Here is a 16,018-nt window from a genome sequence, read left to right as displayed (position 1 = left end):
TCACGACTGCTATCGCTACTTGATCTCCGAATTCCGAACTTGATCTCCGAGTCGGTCTCTTAGGAATGCCACGTTACTTCAGCCAAGATTTCATCGCACAGTATTCGGATACAATCAGCCTATGTCATCGATGATACGAGCTTTCGCTTCTATTGAAGACATGTTCAAGTTTGGGGAAATCTCCAGCATTTTCTCACATAGATCTCACTAGATCAGTCTTTTTTGTATTGTGATTTTTGTCTGTTACTGTATTGTGATGTCAGTCGAGGCCGGCCGTGTCTGAACAACAGGTAATCTTCTGGATGATTAAAGCGATTAAAGATGTTGGTAAAAAACATGTTTCCTGGGGAGGCGCCACATCGTGGTTACAGTAGATGACGAGAACTAATGACGAACTACGAGAAATGCGAGACGCTGAATAGTAATGACTGACAGGAGGCCGTCCCCCACGAAGGAGGTAAGCGATGATGTCAAGTATATCTTCCATACCAAGCTCCCGACGAAGGCCCTTCTGTGGATGACGATCAACGAGAAAGGAATGTCCAAGCCGCTGTTCTTTTCTTCGGGGCTTGCGGTAAACAGGGAGATCTACAACACAAAGTGACTGTCGGAAGTTGCCACCTTTATCAAGAAGTATCACACGAAGGAAAATGGGGTCTTTTGGTCGGACCTGGCCTCGATCTATTATGACCAGAGAACACTGGAGGAAATGGACCGGCTGAAGATAAACGCTGTAATGAAGACTGCCAACCTTCTCAACGTCCCCAAGCTGCAATCGACAAATCATTTTTGGGCGAACCTCAAACGGAAGATCTACTCCAATAATTTCTAAATCCAACTGATAAAGCCCTGAAGCTTTAGAATCCACTTTTAATACTCTTTCCAGTTAAGCAAAATGTAATATTCATTATAGTTAATCGATGTTTAGTTTACTAATTTTTATTGATTTTCTTCTAATTTATGCAACTTTGTAGAAGAAATAATGAAACTAGGGGCCAGTAACCAAATGATTAAAAAAAAGTCGCTAGTGGTGAAATTAGGATCAATAACTAAAAATGATTACCATATTTGGTTACTTTAGGCTTGGTGAATTTTTCGATATTATTCAAAGTTTAAAATGAAATCGGTATAAAATTAATTGAAATATTGTACATTGAAACAGAGGGAGCAATTATGAAAAAGTTTATTTTACTCATGTCTTTTTTTGCACGGGGGATACGTAGCGCATAAAAGAAAACTTTATAAACAAAACCACGTTAATTCGAAAAATGTTGTAAAAATAAACCGCCTTAATTCAAAAATCGTCATAAAAATAAACCTAGCTAATTTAAAAATCATCGTAAAAAACCGCGTTAATCCAAAAATCACCCAAAAAGCTATTTAAAAGCCGAAAGTTATCTGAAAAACCGCTAGAATTTAAACATTTCTGAAAAAACCGCTTTAATTCGAAAAATGGTTTTAAAAACCCGCGTAATTTAAAAATCGCCATAAAAATTAACCGCGGTAATTCAAAAATCGTCAATAAAAGCCTTGGTAATTCAAAAATCGTAAGAACAACGTGTTAAACAAGACTTGAGTGCGTTAACAATTCCTAGATTTCACCAATTCTGTTGATGATTTCTGTTAGGTGGGCCAAAAATATGCAAAAAGGCTTTGGATGCGTCAAATTAAAAGATTAAATAAGACTTTTACATACAAATAACTTTCAGAATAACAATATTCGTAGCATCTAAGAACAGCATAACTTCAACGAATAAAACTATTTCTCATAGATCCGAATACTTAGCAAACACCATAAAATAAAACAAGCCAATGAACGTTATTAGCAGAACCCCTACGTTACGTTACGAAATAACTGTATGCACGAGTAAACAGAAAATCGATAATAGGAGAAACGACCTGTTTCCGCCCGATGTGCCATTTTTTCTATAAATAAAAATTTCCAGCACATATTCTGCAATACCTTTCTGGCATATTTTTACAGAATACCATTTAAATAAATTCACTTGCAATTTAAATGGAAAACATATCCTTAAGATTTATAAAATAGAAGCGGCTATAAATAATTCACACTGCGCTTCACATTTCCATGTTCGATCGAAAAAGTGTATATTATTCCATGATCAAGATAATGCCAGAAAAATCTTTAAAACCGGTACAATAAATTGGTTCATTAAACGATTGAATAAATCCTGATAAAAAAAGAGGACATTTTAATGGAGCGAACGTTCTCTACCTTACCCTTCAATCCCTAGTTCACCGATTTCCCTCAGTCTGATATGCGCCAGTTTTTTCACTGTCGTTGTCGTCGTCATCATTAATGCCCCATCACCATCATCGTCATCAGTGTATGTACGACAGTCATCCACCCCTCCGTTATGCTACGTGCAGTGCTCGCGCAGGCCAGAAAGAGAAAAACGAACACCCTTCGCACAGACGTTTGCAAGTGTGGGTGCACGAGGCAGCAGCATAATTACAAGAGCGGTTTTTCTTCTTTTTCATTTATACGTTCTGTGTAACACTTAATCACAAATTCACATTTTCTTGTATTCTTTTTTCCGAACCATGAACGGGACTTCCGACCTTTTTCGACATTATCATACAGCTTTTTTCTTCGATGCAACAAGATAATCCCTTTCATGCCACGGGCTTGGCAAAAGGTAAATACACACCCCGAAAATATCGACATCCAGTCAGTATACTCCATATCCTTATCGATGAACAGGTTGAGCACACCTTCGGTTCAAAAAAGTCACTTCCATTTACTATATCTGATTTTACGGACTAATCCATGCACATAATCCATGTTTTATCACAATTTTTACTCGGCGGACTTCCGGTAAATCGTTTTATCCTAACCCAATTTGTTTAAATATTGAAGAAATGACAAGAAAAATTGTACTTACGCTGCGATGCTCTTAGACAATGGCCACCGCTCCATCGAAGCCTGGTACTTCATGTTCTCGATCTGCTTCTTCAGTGCGTCACGGTCCATGGTTGCTAGAATACTGGGATCCATCGCGCCTGCAAGTAGATCAACGCAGTGTCAAACGGCGGGGGAAAACACTGGGAAAATTGGCACCTTGCGTAGGGTGCGGAAACGATTGCCCGATGCGAGTGAGGGAAATTCACGCGCAACGTTTGATTGTACAGTTATCCGTAGAATTGTTAGTGGTGGCCTCTCCCTTAGAAAATTATTATAATATCTATTCTATTTCTCTGTGGATAGTTCTAGGGAAATATTTATATAAATTTGATGTTTGATACACGTATCGTATTGAAAAACGATACAATTTAACGGAAAACAACATTTCACAATCAGACTGTTAAAACCATCTTCAAGCATGCGCTTTACTATCGAAGGGATATTTTTTCGACGACAAGAAATCGACCAACAATTCGAGCTTATGATTTTTGGCAGATGGCGGAGCAAAAAATAAGAAAAAGAGCATCCGGCCACTTCTAACACACACTGGATTATAATGAGTTGAGTCAGCAGCCAATACTGAACTGATACTGCTGGCGCTAAAAAATATTGATGGTTTAAAATAAAACAAGAAGTGACAAGAACTTGAGGAACAAATCGAAGTTTAAGTATATTGTAAAAGCAAAGCAAAGCCTAGGTGCTACATTCCGTTATCGAAACTTGACCTTCTGTTTTTATATGATAGACTTCGTAGCCAGCTGTTAGAATACAGGACAATTGCAGGGCCAGTTGTTACGATCCTATTGATTCCAGCAGCCTCTCCCAGCCGAAATTCGAACATACGACGACTGGCTTATTAGGCCAGCATCATACCTCGAGGCCAACTGGGAGGCATAGTAGATTGTACATGATGGAAATTGTACAAGAATATGTTCAAACATATTACTGTTCGAAACGGTTAAAGAGAGAATTGGCATTTCATTTGAAACACAAGGGTTTTCCAACAGCAATGATTAGTACGCACCTTCGAAAAAAGTGACTTTTGATGTCAATTAACCCTCTAGTGCCTAACCCCGCCAATAGGAGGGCTAAGAGTATTTCTCTTCAAATCGCCATAAATCGCTGATACTTTATTTTTATATGTTAATATTTACTCATACCTTCTCATTATTGCTTAATATATCCTTTCAAATACATAGTTTGATTTATAACGTTAATTTGGAGGACCCAACAAACATTTTATTTGAATAGTAGATTATTCGACCTTTGTACAGCCAATATTCAATAACTAAGCGCTTGAATTCCCGAAAACTACGAAAAAACGTGGGCACTAGCGGATTAACTTCCAGCATTGGTTTACAAAATCAGTCGTATATTTAGTATACTGGTCAACCGAACGTCATGTGGCCTCTGCAGGGACAGCTGTATGGCTGGAGATAATATTGGTTCGATTTTCAGTAGGGTCGGTTTTGAGTCTAAAACATCCAGTATTATTTTTTATAATTTTGGTAATTCAGAACTACAGGGTCCGGTACTCGATGTGTAACCTATTTAAAAGGTCGAAAAATCGGTTTGGAAAACAATTTTTATTTATTCCAAAATCGAAAATACTGAATGTATGAAACTAATCAGAATCCAAAATTAATTAATCTTGGCTCCGGCTAAGTGACTTGCCGGTATTTTGGCCCACTCACGGATAATGGCTTTCTTCAGTATCTCGAGGTTGATGAGTTTTTTTTAGCTTGGGCCTTGTTTGGTTTGATTGGTGCATTCAAGAGCCATTGTGTGGTCGAAATAATACGCGGAACGATAGTTTTCAACCATTCTTGGTCCACTCAAGAACTCAAGGCTGGTTCTGGTACCGAATGACCGAAATTCAACAACAGTCGCAGAAGGCCGAATCATTAAAGGCCGAATCACGAATGGCTGAATCACGAATGGTCGCGTATATGTTATTGGCCACCTACGCCAAAATGAAATGGAAGTGGCAAGTTTCATATACGCCTAACACTCTGGCCACAACTTATACGTTACCCTATTTACCATAGAGTATAGATGATTGAAAGTTCTTTGCCTCCCTAAGCGCAGATAAATTTCGTTCATTATAAAGTGCGAGACCTGTTTCCTAGATCAGCGTTTCCCAAATGGGGGCTCGCGTGGGGGCACCCCCACGGGTGCGCCAAAAATGTTACTCAGGGCGAGACAGCTGCAGGCCGTGAGCATGCACCAGTGACTCGCTGTCTGAAGCGCCACCCCCAGTGGGGGCGGCAGCCGCCCCACAGCAACCTCCATGCATTTTCCTAGGTTTACTGACTAGTAGCTATCCTTTAGTTAAGTCCGAACGAGCGGCAACGAGTAAGGACAGCATGTACCCAACGTTTGTGCCGGTTGAAGGCCGTGAATATTTTTAGCCGAATATCACATTCCATGCTAGTCTAATAGCGTTTTATATATGACACACTTAGTATTGGAGTGAGTCTAACCAGTCCTTAAGGTCTCGTAGAATCCGTAGTAACCACGATTTCCGAACACGATTTGAGAACGGTAAGAACAAGTCTACGTATTTCTTTGCTATGTAGCTGTTATTTGACATCACTAAAAACGAATTATCTACGAATGACCGAATCACAAATGGCATAATAAATTCACCGAAAATATTCACGGCCTTCAACCTGCACAAATGTTGGGTACATGCTGTCCTTACTCGCTACCGCTCATCGGATTTAACTAAGAGATAATCCCTACTAGTCAGTAAACCTAAAAATGCATGCACCTAAATAGAAGTACAGTAGTCCCCCCAATAAGGACGCTAATAGGGACCGCGTTAATGGAAACCGTGTTAATGGAGTCTATGTAGCATATGGGAATTGACTTAATTGGTTCCAACATGGAATAACTCGTGATCCTGACCTAATAGACGGTTGGTGTCTTCGACAAAGTTGTTCAGTACATCAACGGGTTTTCAGTAGATTATAGTATTGCGGAATTGTCTCACTACTTGGCGCTAGCGTATATGTAATATTTTTGTATAGGCTGTATCTGGCGCTGCAGGCTATCTAGAAAGTTGCGGCCTTCGGGAAGGTTGCTCAAATGACTGCCACCTTCAAGATGGCATGGAAAAAAGCGCAGAACTGATTCACTACGTGGCGCTAGTGTATATGTAATCCTCTTATGCAGGCTGTATCTCACGCTGCTGACTATCTAGCAAGTTGCGGTCTTCGAGAAGGTTATTCATATGACTGAGACCTTCAAGTAGGGATGGAAAATATTGCAGAATTAACTCACTACGCGGCGCTAGCATATATGTAACATTCTTGTATAGGCTGTATCTTGCGCTGTTGACTGTCTGGAAAGCTGTGGCCTTCGGGAAGGTTATTCATATGACTGCCACCTTCAAGATGGTATGAAAAATATTGCAGAATTTCTTCACTACGTGGCGCTAGTGTACATTTAATCCGCTTAGGCAGGCTGTATCTCGCGCTGCTGGTTATCTAGTAAGTTGCGGCCTTCGAGAAAGTTATTGCAGAATTGTCTCACTACGTGGCGCTAGTGTATATGTAATCTTCTTGTGAAGGCTTTATGTTGCGTTGCAGTGAATACAAAATATCTTATAAAACCATGCAACCAATTCACATTCTAATAATAAGTTTAATAAAGCTTATACAAATTTGTAAAACAGTTTATGCCCTACTAGCACAGTTGCTATAAACTAGTTGTGGTAACCAATTAATGACTGATTTCAGTCATAAATAGGTTGCAGCAACCAGAAGTGACGAAAGTGTGCTACTTAGGTGTCCTGGTCTGGAAATTTTTTTGAAGAGGGGGGCAAGAAAAAGATAATAACATCAGACCGTCAATAACTAAACAAAAAAGAAAAAAACCAGTGTTTATTTTTCCATATAATAAAAATTAAATACAACAATTTTGTACATTACTTAAATTTTTGTTGAAACCTAACAAAGCAAAATTTTTCAACTCATCCTGGTAAGCATCCTGGTAGAGATGAACCAGTTTCATAATAGTGGTTCAACGGTAACCACGAAATAGTATCGTGGTCTAATCATCTTTTGAAAATGGCAGTTTAGGTCCCTACAACTTTTTTACATGGAACGCATCTGCTCACCGGCGTGCCCAGAGGTGGGGCTCCACAATTGCAAATCAATGCTGACCTTTATGTTTATGCTATTATGTTCAGCATGCTTTTTTTAGAAGAAACTCGTATATCTCCCACAGTCCTCGCAAAAATAATCCATGGGTTAGTCTACCATCTATCCGTAAATGCTACTTCCTAAATAGCCAGAAAAATCTCACCGTCATTTGAATTACCTTCTCGAAGACCACAACTTGGTATACAGACAGCAGCGCGTGATGCAACCTGCTTAAGAAGATTACATATATGCTAGCGCCACGTAGTGAGGCAATTCTGTAATATTTTCCATCCCTTCTTGAAGGCCTCAGTCACATGAATAACCTTCCCGAAGACCGCAACTTTTTAGATAGCCTGCAGGGCAAAAGACAGCCTCGTTAAGAATGTTACATATACACTAGCGCCACGTAGTGAAGCAATTCTGCAATATTTTTCATACCATCTTGAAGGTGGCAGTTTTATGAGTAACCTTCCCGAAGACCGCAACTTTCCAGACAACCAGCAGCGCGTGATACAGCCTTCTTATAAAGATTACATATATGCCAGCGCCACGTAGTGACACAATTTTGCAATATTTTCCATCCCTTCTTGAAGGTCGCAGTCATATGAATAGCCTTCTCGAAGACCGCAACTTGCTAGATAGTCAACAGCGTAAGATACAGCCTGCATAAGAGGATTAAATGTACACTAGCGCCACGTAGTGAGACAATTCTGCAATATTTTTCATACCATCTTGAAGGTGGCAGTCATATGAATAACCTTCCCGAAGGCCACAACTTTCCAGACAGTCAACAGCGCAAGATACAGCCTATACAAGAATGTTACATATATGCTAGCGCCACGTAGTGAGATAATTCTGCAATATTTTCCATCCCTTCTTGAAGGTCGCAGTCATATGAATAGCCTTCTCGAAGACCGCAACTTGCTAGATAGTCAACAGCGTAAGATACAGCCTGCATAAGAGGATTAAATGTACACTAGCGCCACGTAGTGAGACAATTCTGCAATATTTTTCATACCATCTTGAAGGTGGCAGTCATATGAATAACCTTCCCGAAGGCCACAACTTTCCAGACAGTCAACAGCGCAAGATACAGCCTATACAAGAATGTTACATATATGCTAGCGCCACGTAGTAAGATAATTCTGCAATATTTTCCATCCCTACTTGAAGGTCTCAGTCATATGAATAACCTTCTCGAAGACCGCAACTTGCTAGATAGTCAGCAGCGTGAGATACAGCCTGCATAAGAGGATTACATATACACTAGCGCCACGTAGTGAATCAGTTCTGCGCTTTTTTCCACGCCATCTTGAAGGTGGCAGTCATTTGAGCAACCTTCCCGAAGGCCGCAACTTTCTAGATAGCCTGCAGCGCCAGATACAGCCTATACAAAAATATTACATATACGCTAGCGCCACGTTGTGAGACAATTCCGCAATACAATAATCCAATGAAAACCCGTTGATGTACTGAACAACTTTGTCGAAGACACCAACCGTCTATTAGGTCAGGATCACGAGTTATTCCATGTTGGAACCAATTAGGTCAATTCCCATATGCTACGTAGACTCCAATAAGGACGTTCGACCGCGTTAATGGAATCACTCGAGACCGTCCTTAATGGAAACGTCCTTATTCGAAACCGCGTTATTCGGGGGACTGCTGTAGTTTCTGCGGGAGACTGCCCCCCCCCCCACGCAGTGCGGTGGCCGACGTTTCCGATGGCGTGTCACCGGCCGCACTCAAAGCCTGCAGCCGTCTCGCCCTGAATCATATAGGAAACATTTACTATTGACACGGTAAATTGGTCTCGCACCTTATAATTAACGTAAATCATTTGCGATTAGGGGAAGAAAGAACTTTCAATCTACTATACTCTATAGTAAAAAGTTGTGTTGCTTATTGTGTTTGTTGTTTAATCTATACCTATAAAGAAGGATTTCTGTCTGTCTGTCTGTCTGTCTGTCTGTCCTGTGTTCCTTATAGAATCAAAAACTACTGAACCAATCGGCGTGAAAATTTGCATGTAGAGGTTTTTGGGGCCCGGAAAGGTTTTAGTGATGGTTAGAGACCCCTCCCCCCACTAAGAGGGGGGGCTCCCATACAAATGAAACACAAATTTCTGCATAACTCGAGAACTAATCAAGCAAATAGAACCAAATTTGGCATGTGGGTGTTTTCGGTGACAAGAATTTATTCTAGGGTAATTTGAGACCCCTCCCCTCTTTATAAGGGGAATTATAACTCCTCTCCCCTTTAAGAGGGGGGGTTTCCATACAAATTTCCTCATAACTCGAGAACTAATCAAGCAAATGGAACCAAATTTGGCATGTGAAAGTTTTCGAGGGCAAGAAAATTTTCTATGTTGAATTAGGACCCCTCCTCACTTTAAGAGGGGGGGCTCCTGTACAAATGAAATACCAATTTCCTCATAACTCGAGAACTAATCAAGCAAATGGAACCAGATTTGGCATGTGTGTGTTTTTGGAGACAAAATTTTTTTCTATGATGAATTGGGACCCCTCCCCACTTTAAGTGGTGGGGGGGGGCTCCTATACAAACGAAATACAAATTTCCTTATAACTCGAGAGCTAATCCAGCAAATGGAACCAAATTTGGCATGTAGGTGTTTTTGGAGGCAAGAATGTTTTCTATGATGAATAAGAACCTCTCCCCACTTTAGGAGGGGGGGCTCCTATACAAATGAAATACAAATTTCCTCATAACTCGAGAACTAATCAAGCAAATAGAACCAAATTTGGCATGTGGGTGTTTTCGGTGACAAGAATTTAATCTATGGTAAATTGAGACCCCTCCCTCTTTATAAGGGGAATTGTAACTCCTCTCCCCTTTAAGAGGGGGGGCTTCCATACAAATTTCCTCATAACTCGAGAACTAATCAAGCAAATGGAACCAAATTTGGCATGTGAAGGTTTTCGAGGGCAGGAAAATTTTCTACGGTGAATTAGGACCCCTCCCCACTCTAAGAGGGGGGGCTCCTGTACAAATGAAATACAAATTTCCTCCTAACTCGAGAACTAATCAAGCAAATAGAACAACATTTGGCATGTGGGTGTTTTTTTTGGTGACAAGAATTTATTCTATGGTGAATTGAGACCCCTCCCCTCTTTATAAGAGGAATTATAACTCCTCTCCCCTTTAAGAGGGGGGGTTTCTATACAAATTTCCTCATAACTCGAGAACTAATCAAGCAAATGGAACCAAATTTGGCATGTGAAAGTTTCCGAGGGCAAGAAAATTTTCTATGGTGAATTAGGACCCCTCCCCACTTTAAGAGGAGGGGCTCCTGTACAAATGAAATACAAATTTCCTCATAACTCGAGAACTAATCAAGCGAATTGAACCAAATTTGGCATAAGTGTGTTTTTGGAGACAATTTTTTTTTCAATGATGAATTGGGACCCCTCCCCACTTTAGGAGGGGGGGTCCTATACAAACGAAATACAAATTTCCTCATAATTCGAGAACTAATCCAGCAAATGGAACCAAATTTGGCGTGTAGGTGTTTTTGGAGGCAAGAATTTTTTCTGTGATGAATTAGGACCTCTTCCCACATTAGGAGGGGGGGCTCCAATACAAATGAAATACAAATTTCCCCATAACTCGAGAACTAATCAAGCAAATAGAACCAAATTCGGCATGTGGAGGTTTTTGGAGGCAAAAATATTTTCTACGGTGAATTAGGATCCTTCCACACTTCAAGAGGGGGGGCTTCTACACAAATGAAATACAAATTTCCTCATAATTCGAGAACTAATCAAGCAAATGGAACCATATTTGGCATGTGGGTGTTTTTGGAGGCAACCATTTTTCCCATTATGAATTAGGACTTCTTACCTTTTTAGAAGGGGGGGGGGCTCCCATTCAAACGAAATACAAATTTGCTCATAACTTTAGAACTAATCAAGCAAATGGAACCAAATTTGGCATATGAGAGTTTTAGATGGCAGAATTTTTTTTTCTGTGGTGTATTACGACCCCTTTCCCTTTTAAGAGGGTGGGCTCCCATACAAATGAAATACAAATTTCCTTATAATTTGAGTACTAATCAAGCAAATGGAACCAAATTTAGCATGTAGGAGATTTTTGAGTCTTGAATTTATTTTGTGATAGTTAGAGACCTCTCACCCCTGTGGTAGGGGGATATGGACTCTCATACAAATAAAACAGAAATTTTTGCGAAACTCACAAACTAATCCAACTCGAGAAATTCGAGACTCTTCCATAAAACATTAATCAATAACAAGACCACAAAAACTATCTATAGTAACACTAGATCATTCAGGACGAGCCGGTCGCGAGTGTTGCCGGTGACCCGCCGTCGGAAGCGCCGCCCACTGGGGGGCTTGCAAAACTCGAGATAGTGACAAAGATCATCCGAGATTCATGATTTATGTACAACACAGGTTAATTTGTGGCAATACGAAGTTTGTCGGGTCAGCTAGTCTATATATATATAAAAGTGAGCGTGAGTATGTTTGTTTGTATGTTTGTATGTTTGTATGTTGCACCATAACTCCAGAACGCATTGACCGATCTTCACTAAACTTGGCACACATGTTCCTTGATATAAGAGAATCAGCACTGGGGGGTTGACAAAGGGGGGTCGTAACAGAGGGGAGGCCATAACTCCGAAATGGCTGGACGGTTATTCATCAAACGTGGCACAATTGTTCCTTGACATAAGAGAATCAGCACTGGAAGGTTAACAAAAACGAAGGAGGGAGGTTCCCTGTTAGGGGGGGAGGGTCCTTAATAGGGGGAGGGGGACATAACTCCGAAACGCCTTGACCGTTCTTTTTCAAACTTTCATACATGTTCCTTGATATAAGGGAATCAGAATTGAAGGGATTGACAAAAGAGGGGGGAGTAACAGGGGGAAGAAATGTTTGGACGGTTCTTCCTTAAGTGGTGGGAGTGGTTGGACAAAAGAGGGAGCTAATGACAGGAGGTTGCTGACAGGAAGGGGGAGTAACGCTCACATGACTGTAACAATTTATCCGTACAACAGAAAAAATCAAAATACGAAACACTAAACGGCAATGCTCGCAGCTGTAGATTTGTCAATAAGTGTCATTATGCGCTGAAGCAAAGTGACCCGTATAAAAAGTGTTCGACCATTAGTGCTAAGTGTTGCTGGCCGACTCTATTTGAGTCACAGGGGCAATCATTCAAACAGTGTGGAGTTGATCTGAGAACACTATGTTTTCCCATGGTCAACTTTATGTGGCATGTTCCAGAGTGGGCTCGGCCAATAATTTGTGCATAGTTGCTCCTGGTGGTGAAACTAAAATCATTGTTTACAAACAAGTTTGTCTTGAAGTGAGATGAAAGGAATGACAGGTTTTATGTATCTATGAAAGAAACACTGTTGCACCTTCTACTTTTTTTTGAAAAGTACAATAACAAAACTTTGCGTGGGGTGGCCATTGCTAAAAGGTGCAAATAGGATAAATGTCTTTCTCTTTCTGTATCGGGTTTTATAGGGATTTCCGTAAAGAAAACAGATATGTAAGTGGCCGGGTAGACAAAAGAGGGGGGCTGACAAATGGGAAGGAACGTCCAAAAGAGGAGCAAGCGTTATATTTTTGCATTATAAGCATTTCTTACAATAACTGATGTACAAGTGACTGTGAGACAAAAGCGCCCCGAGTAAGATCGGGCACTTAGCTAGTTAAAGTTATTTGTTAACTGCTACATGTTTTTTATTGAATAGTTTTTTAGGCATTCCGAAAAAAATCGATTTTTCGTGACTCGGCCATTCGTGATTCGACCTTCGTGACTGTTGTTGAAATTCGGCCATTCGGTACCAGCCCCCAAAAACCCGAGATATACAAATTGATTTACTACCTCGAACTCATCTCTTTTAATTACAACAGTTCTGTCAATGCGAGCTCCACAGCGCTTGGCTCCTCCTGCTTGGTTTTTGATAAGCTGTCACCATGTTTAAACCTTCGCCGCGCCTCAAAGAGATTCGAAAGTGCTTCCGAGAAGCGCACGAAACACATCACTGGATCCAATGTAACTCTGATCAGTCGAATCAGTTTTTTCCGGACAACCGTGTTCGTACATTATCTGCCATAGCTAGTCTCGATGGACTGTATCGACATGCTGCTTTCAAATCAATAAAGAGGTGATGCGTGGGAACATTGTAGTCTCGACATTTCTACAAGATTTATCGGACTCGGATGGTCGAATGGTGAAAATTTGGTCCGTAGTGGCGCAAGTCCACATGAAGCCCGCCAGATAATTCCCTACGAAACCATGTGCTACCGGTGACAGCCGGCGTAACAGAATCGCGGAGGGTACCTTACAGGCGGCGTTTGAAGCAGTCGACCAACCACCCTTTTTGTAGACCTAGCAGTTTTAAATAAAGTATTTGGAGTACAATAAAATGGAACAATGCCTGATCTATCAGCAGTAAAAATTTCAGTATTCTGAACAAGCAAGGTATATTGTCAAAAAACAACAACAAAAAAACAATGAGTTTACCGACTTTCCATAGGAGTTTTCCATCTTTCCATAGGTCTTTTTCCTGAATTGCCGAGAAAGCTCGATTACAAAACTAAAATCGTATCGTATTTTAGAAAAATTTACAATCAGGCTTTTTTACAGAATAAATTATTTCAATAATGGAGAAATATAAATAAATCGATGTTTGAACATTCTTTTAATGCTGCTGAATATTTAGTAAAGGGTTTTCAGCAAAAATAAAAATTTAATAGTTACGTTGCTGACAGTAGCAAATTCTGTTCACCGTAACACATAAAGATTGATCCAAATTTCAATGGAAAGAACGCCGATGGCAATTCTATACCCTACTTTTCATTAGACAGTCAGTCAGCACTGGAAATATATTTCATTTTGATTCCATTGCATCCAATCAGATGTTTCTCGTTGTGCATTCTACCACAGCAGGAAAACATTCTAAAGCTGAGGCATTGAATGGAAAAGGAAACGGCACACTTCCTTCTCAACGTTGCCGTTGAATTGACATATCTTTACAACATTGCATGAAAATGTTGATTTCAGATAACGTCACCCATTGTAATTGGATATGTGAGAAACTATAAGAATGATGGTCTGTGTCGTAGAATACATTAATCTGTAAAGCTTTTTGTTTAAAAAATGTCATATGATGTCAAAAAGAGAAATGAACCTCTTCAAAACACATTTAATCTTTTCTCAAATTACAAGTACGCCGATTAAGATGCACCCGTCACCTGTTTGCTGTTCACGTTATGCGGTCAGCAGCGCTAAACAGCTGTAACCTTGCATTTGATTTGAACAGCACACTTATTATCAGACATGCCCCGGTGGTGCGGTGCCGGCTTCATTCCGATCGATGTGCACACCCAAGCGGCGTCCGGCGTTGATCGAGTTGATGGCTTGCGGTAGCCAGGGTTAATCCGGTGGGAAGCGATTATCCACTCCACATGGGCTGAACTGACGCCTGCTTGTTTTAAAATGCGGCCTATCTGTTTGCATTCAATTGTTTCATCTCCGCTTTTCTCATTCGTTTTCTGGGCAGACCCGGGTAGACCTGCGGCGATGCAATTGCCAGCACACAAACCGCACAAATACATATTGGCACTTGGCACGAGCCACGGTGTGGAAAAACGTTGAGCATCTGTGTTCATATTTGATGTTAAAAACAATTTCAATGCTGATTATCGAACCTATATGTATTGAATGGAAAACTGTTGCTAGCTTAGAATGGCCTGTAGGCGTAACTGGCTGAAATGTGGGCAATTGTGGAAAGGTGTTAATTTCGGATGTGAGTGTGGTTTGAACAGTATGCGAATCTAGTACGCGAGACTATCATTGACGGTTGATAAAACCATCACGAAATCGCATCGGGTTTCAAGGCTGCGCTGATAATAATTATATGAAAAATTGTTCATGATTATTACTGATGAATGCGTAAAAACCACGTTAGTGTAACATCTGACTAAATATCCACTACTAGCCATTCACTTAACTGCCTTTGCGCGGGCATCCACTGCACACTCGACCACACTCTGTCCACCGACCAGTTACACGCTACCGCTTATTTGCCAAGTATCGTGTCAAAACATACCTTTACACATTTCAGGCGAAGCCTTACGATATAGTATAAAGAACAGGGTGCCAAAATTAGCTCTTCTCATTTCTGGAAATCAAATTTCCAACACTGAATTTAATTCCTACCAGACAACAATTAAGGATTTTCGCTAAAAGACAAAAGAAACTAGAGATGGTACATTAATCTACTCGTAGTAACCCCTCAGTTAGTTTCCAGATACGACGCTGATTTAAGAAGCCAGCAGTCGTATGTTCGAACTTCGGTTGGGAGAGACGGTTAGAGTCAATAGGATCGTAGCACTAATGTCGCAATTGTCCTGTAACATGTACTCTAACAGCTGGCTGCGAAGTCTGTCGTATAAAAACAGAATGTCAAGTTTCGAAAATAGATTGTAGGGTGATTTATCTATTTTGGACAAGCGTTACGCGTACTCTATTTTGGACATTAACAGCAAAATTAAATGGAAGTGTCCAAAATAGCGTACGCGTAACGCATGTTCAAAATACATAAATCATCCTATTTAGTACCCAACTAGACAGTATTTAGCTTTGCTTTTTTATATCATTGTCCATAATAAATCCTACAAAAACTAAAATATCAGAACTTTTCCGCTGTTATCAAATCAAGCAGCTATAGTGATGCTAGAGATTTAGGGATAACTTAAACAACTTCTGTCTTTTCTAGGAATGCTTTATCTGGTGATCAGGTGTCGTTACATGAATTTGACTGCACTGTGTACGGTTGTGAGCCGTCCCAAGTAACAATCCAATAGCAAATTGGTCTTATTCATTTGTTATAGTAGTTTTATAAGAGCATTTCAAAGTCTGTTAGGTTTTATAACGTTCCTCCTCAAGT

At 40.3% G+C, this 16,018-nt stretch overlaps 1 long non-coding RNA gene across 2 annotated transcripts in view; it reads right to left on the bottom strand.

The window, feature by feature from the left end:
• The window catches only part of LOC128744477 (uncharacterized), a 65,939-nt gene that overhangs the window by 42,680 nt on the left and 7,241 nt on the right, over nt 1-16,018 (bottom strand). Inside the window, exon 1 of one of the 2 annotated variants that reach the window (XR_008412392.1) lies at nt 2,907-2,919. The exons of the other annotated variant lie outside the window; for it this stretch is intronic. This is a non-coding gene — a long non-coding RNA (uncharacterized LOC128744477). Of the gene's footprint in view, nt 1-2,906; nt 2,920-16,018 lie in introns of those variants that run through there. 2 annotated transcript variants of the gene reach the window in all.

The sequence above is a fragment of the Sabethes cyaneus genome, chromosome 3 (assembly GCF_943734655.1).
Source record: "Sabethes cyaneus chromosome 3, idSabCyanKW18_F2, whole genome shotgun sequence".
In the NCBI taxonomy this organism is placed as follows: Eukaryota; Metazoa; Arthropoda; class Insecta; order Diptera; family Culicidae; genus Sabethes; species Sabethes cyaneus.
The sequence above is the reverse complement of the archived record's forward strand: the minus strand, read 5'-3'. Positions and strand labels throughout refer to the sequence as shown.